Genomic DNA, 13488 nt, shown 5'->3' on the forward strand with positions numbered 1-13488 from the left:
TTTTAAGTATTTTTAAAATGTTTTCAATGTTTTTTTTATTGTTTTAAATATTTTTTAATTGTTTTAAGTATTTTTAATATGCTTTAAATATTTTTTTTTTGTTTTAAATGTTTTTTAATTGTTTTTAGTATTTTTAAAATGTTTTAAGTATTTTTTATTGTTTTAAATGTTTTTTAATTGTTTTAAGGATTTTTAAAATGTTTTAAATATTTTTTTTATTGTTTTAAATATTTTTTAATTGTTTTAAGTATTTTTAAAATGTTTTAAATGATTTTTTTATTGTTTTAAATATTTTTTAATTGTTTTTAGTATTTTTAAAATGTTTTAAATATTTTTTTTATTGTTTTAAAGGTTTTTTAATTGTTTTAAGTATTTTTAAAATGTTTTAAATGTTTTTTTTATTGTTTTAAATATTTTTTAATTGTTTTAAGTATTTTTAAAATGTTTTAAATATTTTTTTTATTGTTTTAAATGTTTTTTAATTGTTTTTAGTATTTTTAAAATGTTTTAAATAATTTTTTTATTGTTTTAAATGTTTTTTAATTGTTTTTAGTATTTTTAAAATGTTTTAAATATTTTTTTTATTGTTTTAAATGTTTTTTAATTGTTTTAAGTATTTTTAAAATGTTTTAAAAGTTTTTTTTATTGTTTTAAATGTTTTTTAATTGTTTTAAGTATTTTTAAAATGTTTTAAATGTTTTTTTTATTGTTTTAAATATTTTTTAATTGTTTTTAGTATTTTTAAAATGTTTTAAATATTTTTTTTATTGTTTTAAATGTTTTTTAATTGTTTTAAGTATTTTTAAAATGTTTTAAATGTTTTTTTTATTGTTTTAAATATTTTTTAATTGTTTTAGGTATTTTTAAAATGTTTTAAATAATTTTTTTATTGTTTTAAATGTTTTTTAATTGTTTTTAGTATTTTTAAAATGTTTTAAATATTTTTTTTATTGCTTTAAATGTTTTTTAATTGTTTTAAGTATTTTTAAAATGTTTTAAATATTTTTTTTATTGTTTTAAATGTTTTTTAATTGATTTTAGTATTTTTAAAATGTTTTAAATATTTTTTTTATTGTTTTAAATGTTTTTTAATTGTTTTTAGTATTTTTAAAATGTTTTAAGTATTTTTTTATTGTTTTAAATGTTTTTTAATTGTTTTAAGGATTTTTAAAATGTTTTAAATATTTTTTTTATTGTTTTAAATGTTTTTTAATTGTTTTTAGTATTTTTAAAATGTTTTAAGTATTTTTTTATTGTTTTAAATGTTTTTTAATTGTTTTAAGTATTTTTAAAATGTTTTAAATGTTTTTTTATTGTTTTAAATGTTTTTTAATTGTTTTTAGTATTTTTAAAATGTTTTAAGTATTTTTTTATTGTTTTAAATGTTTTTTAATTGTTTTAAGTATTTCTAAAATGTTTTAAATATTTTTTTTATTGTTTTAAATGTTTTTTAATTGTTTTTAGTATTTTTAAAATGTTTTAAGTATTTTTTTATTGTTTTAAATGTTTTTTAATCGTTTTAAGTATTTTTAAAATGTTTTAAATGTTTTTTTTATTGTTTTAAATATTTTTTAATGGTTTTAAGTATTTCTAAAATGTTTTAAATATTTTTTTTATTGTTTTAAATGTTTTTTAATTGTTTTAAGTATTTCTAAAATGTTTTAAATATTTTTTTTATTGTTTTAAATGTTTTTTAATTGTTTTTAGTATTTTTAAAATGTTTTAAGTATTTTTTTATTGTTTTAAATGTTTTTTAATCGTTTTAAGTATTTTTAAAATGTTTTAAATGTTTTTTTTATTGTTTTAAATATTTTTTAATTGTTTTAAGTATTTTTAAAATGTTTTAAATATTTTTTTTATTGGTTTAAATGTTTTTTAATTGTTTTTAGTATTTTTAAAATGTTTTAAATGTTTTTTTTATTGTTTTAAATATTTTTTAATGGTTTTAAGTATTTCTAAAATGTTTTAAATATTTTTTTTATTGTTTTAAATGTTTTTTAATTGTTTTTAGTATTTTTAAAATGTTTTAAGTAGTTTTATATTGTTTTAAATGTTTTTTAATCGTTTTAAGTATTTTTAAAATGTTTTAAATGTTTTTTTTATTGTTTTAAATATTTTTTAATTGTTTTAAGTATTTTTAAAATGTTTTAAATGTTTTTTTTATTGTTTTAAATGTTTTTTAATTGTTTTAAGTATTTTTAAAATGTTTTAAATGTTTTTTTTATTGTTTTAAATATTTTTTAATGGTTTTAAGTATTTCTAAAATGTTTTAAATATTTTTTTTATTGTTTTAAATGTTTTTTAATTGTTTTAAGTATTTCTAAAATGTTTTAAATATTTTTTTTATTGTTTTAAATGTTTTTTGTTTTAAGTATTTCTAAAATGTTTTAAATATTTTTTTTATTGTTTTAAATGTTTTTTAATTGTTTTTAGTATTTTTAAAATGTTTTAAGTATTTTTTTATTGTTTTAAATGTTTTTTAATTGTTTTAAGTATTTTTAAAATGTTTTAAATGTTTTTTTATTGTTTTAAATGTTTTTTAATTGTTTTAAGTATTTTTAAAATGTTTTAAATATTTTTTTTATTGTTTTAAATGTTTTTTAATTGTTTTAAGTATTTTTAAAATGTTTTAAATGTTTTTTTTATTGTTTTAAATATTTTTTAATGGTTTTAAGTATTTCTAAAATGTTTTAAATATTTTTTTTATTGTTTTAAATGTTTTTTAATTGTTTTAAGTATTTCTAAAATGTTTTAAATATTTTTTTTATTGTTTTAAATGTTTTTTAATTGTTTTTAGTATTTTTAAAATGTTTTAAGTATTTTTTTATTGTTTTAAATGTTTTTTAATCGTTTTAAGTATTTTTAAAATGTTTTAAATGTTTTTTTTATTGTTTTAAATATTTTTTAATTGTTTTAAGTATTTTTAAAATGTTTTAAATGTTTTTTTTATTGTTTTAAATGTTTTTTAATTGTTTTAAGTATTTTTAAAATGTTTTAAATGTTTTTTTTATTGTTTTAAATATTTTTTAATTGTTTTTAGTATTTTTAAAATGTTTTAAATATTTTTTTTATTGTTTTAAATGTTTTTTAATTGTTTTAAGTATTTTTAAAATGTTTTAAATGTTTTTTTTATTGTTTTAAATGTTTTTTAATTGTTTTAAGTATTTTTAAAATGTTTTAAATGTTTTTTTTATTGTTTTAAATATTTTTTAATTGTTTTTAGTATTTTTAAAATGTTTTAAATATTTTTTTTATTGTTTTAAAGGATTTTAAATTGTTTTAAGTATTTTTAAAATGTTTTAAATGTTTTTTTTATTGTTTTAAATATTTTTTAATTGTTTTAAGTATTTTTAAAATGTTTTAAATATTTTTTTTATTGTTTTAAATGTTTTTTAATTGTTTTTAGTATTTTTAAAATGTTTTAAATAATTTTTTTATTGTTTTAAATGTTTTTTAATTGTTTTTGGTATTTTTAAAATGTTTTAAATATTTTTTTTATTGTTTTAAATGTTTTTTAATTGTTTTAAGTATTTTTAAAATGTTTTAAAAGTTTTTTTTATTGTTTTAAATGTTTTTTAATTGTTTTAAGTATTTTTAAAATGTTTTAAATGTTTTTTTTATTGTTTTAAATATTTTTTAATTGTTTTTAGTATTATTAAAATGTTTTAAATATTTTTTTTATTGTTTTAAATGTTTTTTAATTGTTTTAAGTATTTTTAAAATGTTTTAAATGTTTTTTTTATTGTTTTAAATATTTTTTAATTGTTTTAGGTATTTTTAAAATGTTTTAAATATTTTTTTTATTGTTTTAAATGTTTTTTAATTGATTTTAGTATTTTTAAAATGTTTTAAATATTTTTTTTATTGTTTTAAATGTTTTTTAATTGTTTTAAGTATTTTTAAAATGTTTTAAATATTTTTTTTATTGTTTTAAATGTTTTTTAATTGATTTTAGTATTTTTAAAATGTTTTAAATATTTTTTTTATTGTTTTAAATGTTTTTTAATTGTTTTAAGTATTTTTAAAATGTTTTAAATATTTTTTTTATTGTTTTAAATGTTTTTTAATTGATTTTAGTATTTTTAAAATGTTTTAAATATTTTTTTTATTGTTTTAAATGTTTTTTAATTGTTTTAAGTATTTTTAAAATGTTTTAAATGTTTTTTTTATTGTTTTAAATATTTTTTAATTGTTTTAGGTATTTTTAAAATGTTTTAAATATTTTTTTTATTGTTTTAAATGTTTTTTAATTGTTTTAAGTATTTTTAAAATGTTTTAAATGTTTTTTTTTATTGTTTTAAATATTTTTTAATTGTTTTAAGTATTTTTAAAATGTTTTAAATATTTTTTTTATTGTTTTAAATGTTTTTTAACTGTTTTTAGTATTTTTAAAATGTTTTAAATATTTTTTTTATTGTTTTAAATGTTTTTTAATTGTTTTAAGTATTTTTAAAATGTTTTAAAAGTTTTTTTTATTGTTTTAAATGTTTTTTAATTGTTTTTAGTATTTTTAAAATGTTTTAAATATTTTTTTTATTGCTTTAAATGTTTTTTAATTGTTTTAAGTATTTTTAAAATGTTTTAAATATTTTTTTTATTGTTTTAAATGTTTTTTAATTGTTTTTAGTATTTTTAAAATGTTTTAAATATTTTTTTTATTGCTTTAAATGTTTTTTAATTGTTTTAAGTATTTTTAAAATGTTTTAAATATTTTTTTTATTGTTTTAAATGTTTTTTAATTGATTTTAGTATTTTTAAAATGTTTTAAATATTTTTTTTATTGTTTTAAATGTTTTTTAATTGTTTTAAGTATTTTTAAAATGTTTTAAATATTTTTTTTATTGTTTTAAATGTTTTTTAATTGTTTTTAGTATTTTTAAAATGTTTTAAATATTTTTTTTATTGCTTTAAATGTTTTTTAATTGTTTTAAGTATTTTTAAAATGTTTTAAATATTTTTTTTATTGTTTTAAATGTTTTTTAATTGATTTTAGTATTTTTAAAATGTTTTAAATATTTTTTTTATTGTTTTAAATGTTTTTTAATTGTTTTAAGTATTTTTAAAATGTTTTAAATGTTTTTTTTTATTGTTTTAAATATTTTTTAATTGTTTTAAGTATTTTTAAAATGTTTTAAATATTTTTTTTATTGTTTTAAATGTTTTTTAACTGTTTTTAGTATTTTTAAAATGTTTTAAATATTTTTTTTATTGTTTTAAATGTTTTTTAATTGTTTTAAGTATTTTTAAAATGTTTTAAAAGTTTTTTTTATTGTTTTAAATGTTTTTTAATTGTTTTAAGTATTTTTAAAATGTTTTAAATGTTTTTTTTATTGTTTTAAATATTTTTTAATTGTTTTTAGTATTTTTAAAATGTTTTAAATATTTTTTTTATTGTTTTAAATGTTTTTTAATTGTTTTAAGTATTTTTAAAATGTTTTAAATATTTTTTTTATTGTTTTAAATGTTTTTTAATTGTTTTAAGTATTTTTAAAATGTTTTAAATATTTTTTTTATTGTTTTAAATGTTTTTTAATTGTTTTTAGTATTTTTAAAATGTTTTAAGTATTTTTTTATTGTTTTAAATGTTTTCTAATTGTTTTTAGTATTTTTAAAATGTTTTAAATATTTTTTTTATTGTTTTAAATATTTTTTAATGGTTTTAAGTATTTTTAAAATGTTTTAAATATTTTTTTTATTGTTTTAAATGTTTTTTAATTGTTTTAAGTATTTTTAAAATGTTTTAAATATTTTTTTTATTGTTTTAAATGTTTTTTAATTGTTTTTAGTATTTTTAAAATGTTTTAAGTATTTTTTTATTGTTTTAAATGTTTTTTAATTGTTTTAAGGATTTTTAAAATGTTTTAAATATTTTTTTTATTGTTTTAAATGTTTTTTAATTGTTTTTAGTATTTTTAAAATGTTTTAAGTATTTTTTTATTGTTTTAAATGTTTTTTAATTGTTTTAAGTATTTTTAAAATGTTTTAAATGTTTTTTAATTGTTTTAAGTATTTTTAAAATGTTTTAAATATTTTTTTTATTGTTTTAAATGTTTTTTAATTGTTTTTAGTATTTTTAAAATGTTTTAAATATTTTTTTTATTGTTTTAAATATTTTTTAATGGTTTTAAGTATTTTTAAAATGTTTTAAATATTTTTTTTATTGTTTTAAATGTTTTTTAATTGTTTTAAGTATTTTTAAAATGTTTTAAATATTTTTTTTATTGTTTTAAATGTTTTTTAATTGTTTTTAGTATTTTTAAAATGTTTTAAGTATTTTTTTATTGTTTTAAATGTTTTTTAATTGTTTTAAGGATTTTTAAAATGTTTTAAATATTTTTTTTATTGTTTTAAATGTTTTTTAATTGTTTTTAGTATTTTTAAAATGTTTTAAGTATTTTTTTATTGTTTTAAATGTTTTTTAATTGTTTTAAGTATTTTTAAAATGTTTTAAATGTTTTTTTATTGTTTTAAATGTTTTTTAATTGTTTTTAGTATTTTTAAAATGTTTTAAGTATTTTTTTATTGTTTTAAATGTTTTTTAATTGTTTTAAGTATTTTTAAAATGTTTTAAATGTTTTTTTATTGTTTAAAATATTTTTTAATTGTTTTAAGTATTTTTAAAATGTTTTAAATAATTTTTTTATTGTTTTAAATGTTTTTTAATTGTTTTTAGTATTTTTAAAATGTTTTAAATATTTTTTTTATTGTTTTAAATATTTTTTAATGGTTTTAAGTATTTTTAAAATGTTTTAAATATTTTTTTTATTGTTTTAAATGTTTTTTAATTGTTTTAAGTATTTTTAAAATGTTTTAAATATTTTTTTTATTGTTTTAAATGTTTTTTAATTGTTTTAAGTATTTTTAAAATGTTTTAAATGTTTTTTTTATTGTTTTAAATATTTTTTAATGGTTTTAAGTATTTCTAAAATGTTTTAAATATTTTTTTTATTGTTTTAAATGTTTTTTAATTGTTTTAAGTATTTCTAAAATGTTTTAAATATTTTTTTTATTGTTTTAAATGTTTTTTAATTGTTTTTAGTATTTTTAAAATGTTTTAAGTATTTTTTTATTGTTTTAAATGTTTTTTAATCGTTTTAAGTATTTTTAAAATGTTTTAAATGTTTTTTTTATTGTTTTAAATATTTTTTAATTGTTTTAAGTATTTTTAAAATGTTTTAAATATTTTTTTTATTGTTTTAAATGTTTTTTAATTGTTTTTAGTATTTTTAAAATGTTTTAAATAATTTTTTTATTGTTTTAAATGTTTTTTAATTGTTTTTAGTATTTTTAAAATGTTTTAAATATTTTTTTTATTGTTTTAAATGTTTTTTAATTGTTTTAAGTATTTTTAAAATGTTTTAAATGTTTTTTTTATTGTTTTAAATATTTTTTAATTGTTTTTAGTATTTTTAAAATGTTTTAAATATTTTTTTTATTGTTTTAAAGGTTTTTTAATTGTTTTAAGTATTTTTAAAATGTTTTAAATGTTTTTTTTATTGTTTTAAATATTTTTTAATTGTTTTAAGTATTTTTAAAATGTTTTAAATATTTTTTTTATTGTTTTAAATGTTTTTTAATTGTTTTTAGTATTTTTAAAATGTTTTAAATAATTTTTTTATTGTTTTAAATGTTTTTTAATTGTTTTTAGTATTTTTAAAATGTTTTAAATATTTTTTTTATTGTTTTAAATGTTTTTTTAATTGTTTTAAGTATTTTTAAAATGTTTTAAAAGTTTTTTTTATTGTTTTAAATGTTTTTTAAGTGTTTTAAGTATTTTTAAAATGTTTTAAATATTTTTTTTATTGTTTTAAATGTTTTTTAATTGTTTTAAGTATTTTTAAAATGTTTTAAATGTTTTTTTTATTGTTTTAAATATTTTTTAATTGTTTTAGGTATTTTTAAAATGTTTTAAATAATTTTTTTATTGTTTTAAATGTTTTTTAAATGTTTTTAGTATTTTTAAAATGTTTTAAATATTTTTTTTATTGCTTTAAATGTTTTTTAATTGTTTTAAGTATTTTTAAAATGTTTTAAATATTTTTTTTATTGTTTTAAATGTTTTTTAATTGATTTTAGTATTTTTAAAATGTTTTAAATATTTTTTTTATTGTTTTAAATGTTTTTTAATTGTTTTAAGTATTTTTAAAATGTTTTAAATGTTTTTTTTATTGTTTTAAATATTTTTTAATTGTTTTAAGTATTTCTAAAATGTTTTAAATATTTTTTTTATTGTTTTAAATGTTTTTTAATTGTTTTAAGTATTTCTAAAATGTTTTAAATATTTTTTTTATTGTTTTAAATGTTTTTTAATTGTTTTTAGTATTTTTAAAATGTTTTAAGTATTTTTTTATTGTTTTAAATGTTTTTTAATCGTTTTAAGTATTTTTAAAATGTTTTAAATGTTTTTTTTATTGTTTTAAATATTTTTTAATTGTTTTAAGTATTTTTAAAATGTTTTAAATATTTATTTTATTGTTTTAAATGTTTTTTAATTGTTTTTAGTATTTTTAAAATGTTTTAAATAATTTTTTTATTGTTTTAAATGTTTTTTAATTGTTTTTAGTATTTTTAAAATGTTTTAAATATTTTTTTTATTGTTTTAAATGTTTTTTAATTGTTTTAAGTATTTTTAAAATGTTTTAAATGTTTTTTTTATTGTTTTAAATATTTTTTAATTGTTTTTAGTATTTTTAAAATGTTTTAAATATTTTTTTTATTGTTTTAAAGGTTTTTTAATTGTTTTAAGTATTTTTAAAATGTTTTAAATGTTTTTTTTATTGTTTTAAATATTTTTTAATTGTTTTAAGTATTTTTAAAATGTTTTAAATATTTTTTTTATTGTTTTAAATGTTTTTTAATTGTTTTTAGTATTTTTAAAATGTTTTAAATAATTTTTTTATTGTTTTAAATGTTTTTTAATTGTTTTTAGTATTTTTAAAATGTTTTAAATATTTTTTTTATTGTTTTAAATGTTTTTTTAATTGTTTTAAGTATTTTTAAAATGTTTTAAAAGTTTTTTTTATTGTTTTAAATGTTTTTTAATTGTTTTAAGTATTTTTAAAATGTTTTAAATAATTTTTTTATTGTTTTAAATATTTTTTAATTGTTTTTAGTATTTTTAAAATGTTTTAAATATTTTTTTTATTGTTTTAAATGTTTTTTAATTGTTTTAAGTATTTTTAAAATGTTTTAAAAGTTTTTTTTATTGTTTTAAATGTTTTTTAATTGTTTTAAGTATTTTTAAAATGTTTTAAATGTTTTTTTTATTGTTTTAAATATTTTTTAATTGTTTTTAGTATTTTTAAAATGTTTTAAATATTTTTTTTATTGTTTTAAATGTTTTTTAATTGTTTTAAGTATTTTTAAAATGTTTTAAATGTTTTTTTTATTGTTTTAAATATTTTTTAATTGTTTTAGGTATTTTTAAAATGTTTTAAATAATTTTTTTATTGTTTTAAATGTTTTTTAATTGTTTTTAGTATTTTTAAAATGTTTTAAATATTTTTTTTATTGCTTTAAATGTTTTTTAATTGTTTTAAGTATTTTTAAAATGTTTTAAATATTTTTTTTATTGTTTTAAATGTTTTTTAATTGATTTTAGTATTTTTAAAATGTTTTAAATATTTTTTTTATTGTTTTAAATGTTTTTTAATTGTTTTAAGTATTTTTAAAATGTTTTAAATGTTTTTTTTATTGTTTTAAATATTTTTTAATTGTTTTAAGTATTTTTAAAATGTTTTAAATATTTTTTTTATTGTTTTAAATGTTTTTTAACTGTTTTTAGTATTTTTAAAATGTTTTAAATATTTTTTTTATTGTTTTAAATGTTTTTTAATTGTTTTAAGTATTTTTAAAATGTTTTAAAAGTTTTTTTTATTGTTTTAAATGTTTTTTAATTGTTTTAAGTATTTTTAAAATGTTTTAAATGTTTTTTTTTATTGTTTTAAATATTTTTTAATTGTTTTTAGTATTTTTAAAATGTTTTAAATATTTTTTTTATTGTTTTAAATGTTTTTTAATTGTTTTAAGTATTTTTAAAATGTTTTAAAAGTTTTTTTTATTCTTTTAAATGTTTTTTAATTGTTTTAAGTATTTTTAAAATGTTTTAAATAATTTTTTTATTGTTTTAAATGTTTTTTAATTGTTTTTAGTATTTTTAAAATGTTTTAAATATTTTTTTTATTGTTTTAAATGTTTTTTAATTGCTTTAAGTATTTTTAAAATGTTTTAAATATTTTTTTTATTGTTTTAAATGTTTTTTAATTGATTTTAGTATTTTTAAAATGTTTTAAATATTTTTTTTATTGTTTTAAATGTTTTTTAATTGTTTTAAGTATTTTTAAAATGTTTTAAATGTTTTTTTTATTGTTTTAAATATTTTTTAATTGTTTTTAGTATTTTTAAAATGTTTTAAATATTTTTTTTTTGTTTTAAATGTTTTTTAATTGTTTTTAGTATTTTTAAAATGTTTTAAATATTTTTTTTATTGTTTTAAATGTTTTTTAATTGTTTTAAGTATTTTTAAAATGTTTTAAATGTTTTTTTTATTGTTTTAAATGTTTTTTACTTGTTTTAAGTATTTTTAAAACGTTTTAAATATTTTTTTTTCGTTTTAAATATTTTTTAATTGTTTTTAGTATTTTTAAAATGTTTTAAATATTTTTTTTATTGTTTTAAATGTTTTTTAATTATTGTTTTAAGTATTTTTAAAATGTTTTAAATGTTTTTTTTTATTGTTTTAAATATTTTTTAATTGTTTTAAGTATTTTTAAAATGTTTTAAATAATTTTTTTATTGTTTTAAATGTTTTTTAATTGCTTTTAGTATTTTTAAAATGTTTTAAATATTTTTTTTATTGTTTTAAATGTTTTTTAATTGTTTTAAGTATTTTTAAAATGTTTTAAATATTTTTTTTATTGTTTTAAATGTTTTTTAATTGTTTTAAGTATTTTTAAAATGTTTTAAATATTTTTTTTATTGTTTTAAATGTTTTTTAATTGTTTTAAGTATTTTTAAAATGTTTTAAATGTTTTTTTTATTGTTTTAAATGTTTTTTAATTGTTTTAAGTATTTTTAAAATGTTTTAAATGTTTTTTTTATTGTTTTAAATGTTTTTTAATTGTTTTAAGTATTTTTAAAATGTTTTAAATGTTTTTTTTTGTTTTAAATGTTTTTTAATTGTTTTAAGTATTTTTAAAATGTTTTAAAAGTTTTTTTTTTGTTTTAAATATTTTTTAATTGTTTTAAGTATTTTTAAAATGTTTTAAATATTTTTTTTATTGTTTTAAATGTTTTTTAATTGTTTTAAGTATTTTTAAAATGTTTTATATGTTTTTTTTATTGTTTTAAATGTTTTTTAATTGTTTTAAGTATTTTTAAAATGTTTTAAATATTTTTTTTATTGTTTTAAATATTTTTTAATTGTTTTAAGCTTTTTTAAAATGTTTTAAATATTTTTTTTTTGTTTTAAATGTTTTTTAATTGTTTTAAATATTTTTTAATTGTTTTAAGTATTTTTAAAATGTTTTAAATGTTTTTTTTATTGTTTTAAATGTTTTTTACTTGTTTTAAGTATTTTTAAAATGTTTTAAATGTTTTTTTTTATTGTTTTAAATGTTTTTTAGTTGTTTTAAGTATTTTTAAAATGTTTTAAATATTTTTTTTATTGTTTTAAATGTTTTTTACTTGTTTTAAGTATTTTTAAAATGTTTTAAATGTTTTTTTTATTGTTTTAAATGTTTTTTAATTGTTTTAAGTATTTTTAAAATGTTTTAAATGTTTTTTTTATTGTTTTAAATGTTTTTTAATTGTTTTAAGTATTTTTAAAATGTTTTAAATGTTTTTTTTTTTGTTTTAAATGTTTTTTAATTGTTTTAAGTATTTTTAAAATGTTTTAAATGTTTTTTTTTTTTGTTTTAAATATTTTTTAATTGTTTTAAGTATTTTTAAAATGTTTTAAATATTTTTTTTATTGTTTTAAATGTTTTTTAATTGTTTTAAGTATTTTTAAAATGTTTTAAATGTTTTTTTTATTGTTTTAAATGTTTTTTAATTGTTTTAAGTATTTTTAAAATGTTTTAAATATTTTTTTTTTTGTTTTAAATGTTTTTTAATTGTTTTAAGTATTTTTAAAATGTTTTAAATGTTTTTTTTTTGTTTTAAATATTTTTTAATTGTTTTAAGTATTTTTAAAATGTTTTAAATATTTTTTTTATTGTTTTAAATGTTTTTTAAATGTTTTAAGTATTTTTAAAATGTTTTAAATGTTTTTTTTTTTTTTTAAATGTTTTTTGATTGTTTTAAGTATTTTTAAAATGTTTTAAATATTTTTTTTATTGTTTTAAATATTTTTTAATTGTTTTAAGTATTTTTAAAATGTTTTAAATGTTTTTTTTATTGTTTTAAATGTTTTTTACTTGTTTTAAGTATTTTTAAAATGTTTTAAATATTTTTTTTATTGTTTTAAATGTTTTTTAATTGTTTTAAGTATTTTTAAAATGTTTTAAATATTTTTTTTATTGTTTTAAATGTTTTTTACTTGTTTTAAGTATTTTTAAAATGTTTTAAATGTTTTTTTTTTGTTTTAAATGTTTTTTAATTGTTTTAAGTATTTTTAAAATGTTTTAAATGTTTTTTTTTTTGTTTTAAATATTTTTTAATTGTTTTAAGTATTTTTAAAATGTTTTAAATATTTTTTTTATTGTTTTAAATGTTTTTTAATTGTTTTAAGTATTTTTAAAATGTTTTATATGTTTTTTTTATTGTTTTAAATGTTTTTTAATTGTTTTAAGTATTTTTAAAATGTTTTAAATATTTTTTTTATTGTTTTAAATATTTTTTAATTGTTTTAAGCTTTTTTAAAATGTTTTAAATATTTTTTTTTTGTTTTAAATGTTTTTTAATTGTTTTAAATATTTTTTAATTGTTTTAAGTATTTTTAAAATGTTTTAAATGTTTTTTTTATTGTTTTAAATGTTTTTTACTTGTTTTAAGTATTTTTAAAATGTTTTAAATGTTTTTTTTTATTGTTTTAAATGTTTTTTAGTTGTTTTAAGTATTTTTAAAATGTTTTAAATATTTTTTTTATTGTTTTAAATGTTTTTTACTTGTTTTAAGTATTTTTGAAATGTTTTAAATGTTTTTTTTATTGTTTTAAATGTTTTTTAATTGTTTTAAGTATTTTTAAAATGTTTTAAATGTTTTTTTTATTGTTTTAAATGTTTTTTAATTGTTTTAAGTATTTTTAAAATGTTTTAAATGTTTTTTTTTTTTGTTTTAAATGTTTTTTAATTGTTTTAAGTATTTTTAAAATGTTTTAAATGTTTTTTTTTTTGTTTTAAATATTTTTTAATTGTTTTAAGTATTTTTAAAATGTTTTAAATATTTTTTTTATTGTTTTAAATGTTTTTTAAATGTTTTAAGTATTTTTAAAATGTTTTAAATGTTTTTTTTTTTGTTTTAAATGTTTTTTAATTGTTTTAAGTATTT

Source organism: Condylostylus longicornis, unplaced genomic scaffold (genome assembly GCF_029603195.1).
Source record: "Condylostylus longicornis isolate FDR11 unplaced genomic scaffold, ASM2960319v2 ptg000044l, whole genome shotgun sequence".
In the NCBI taxonomy this organism is placed as follows: Eukaryota; Metazoa; Arthropoda; class Insecta; order Diptera; family Dolichopodidae; genus Condylostylus; species Condylostylus longicornis.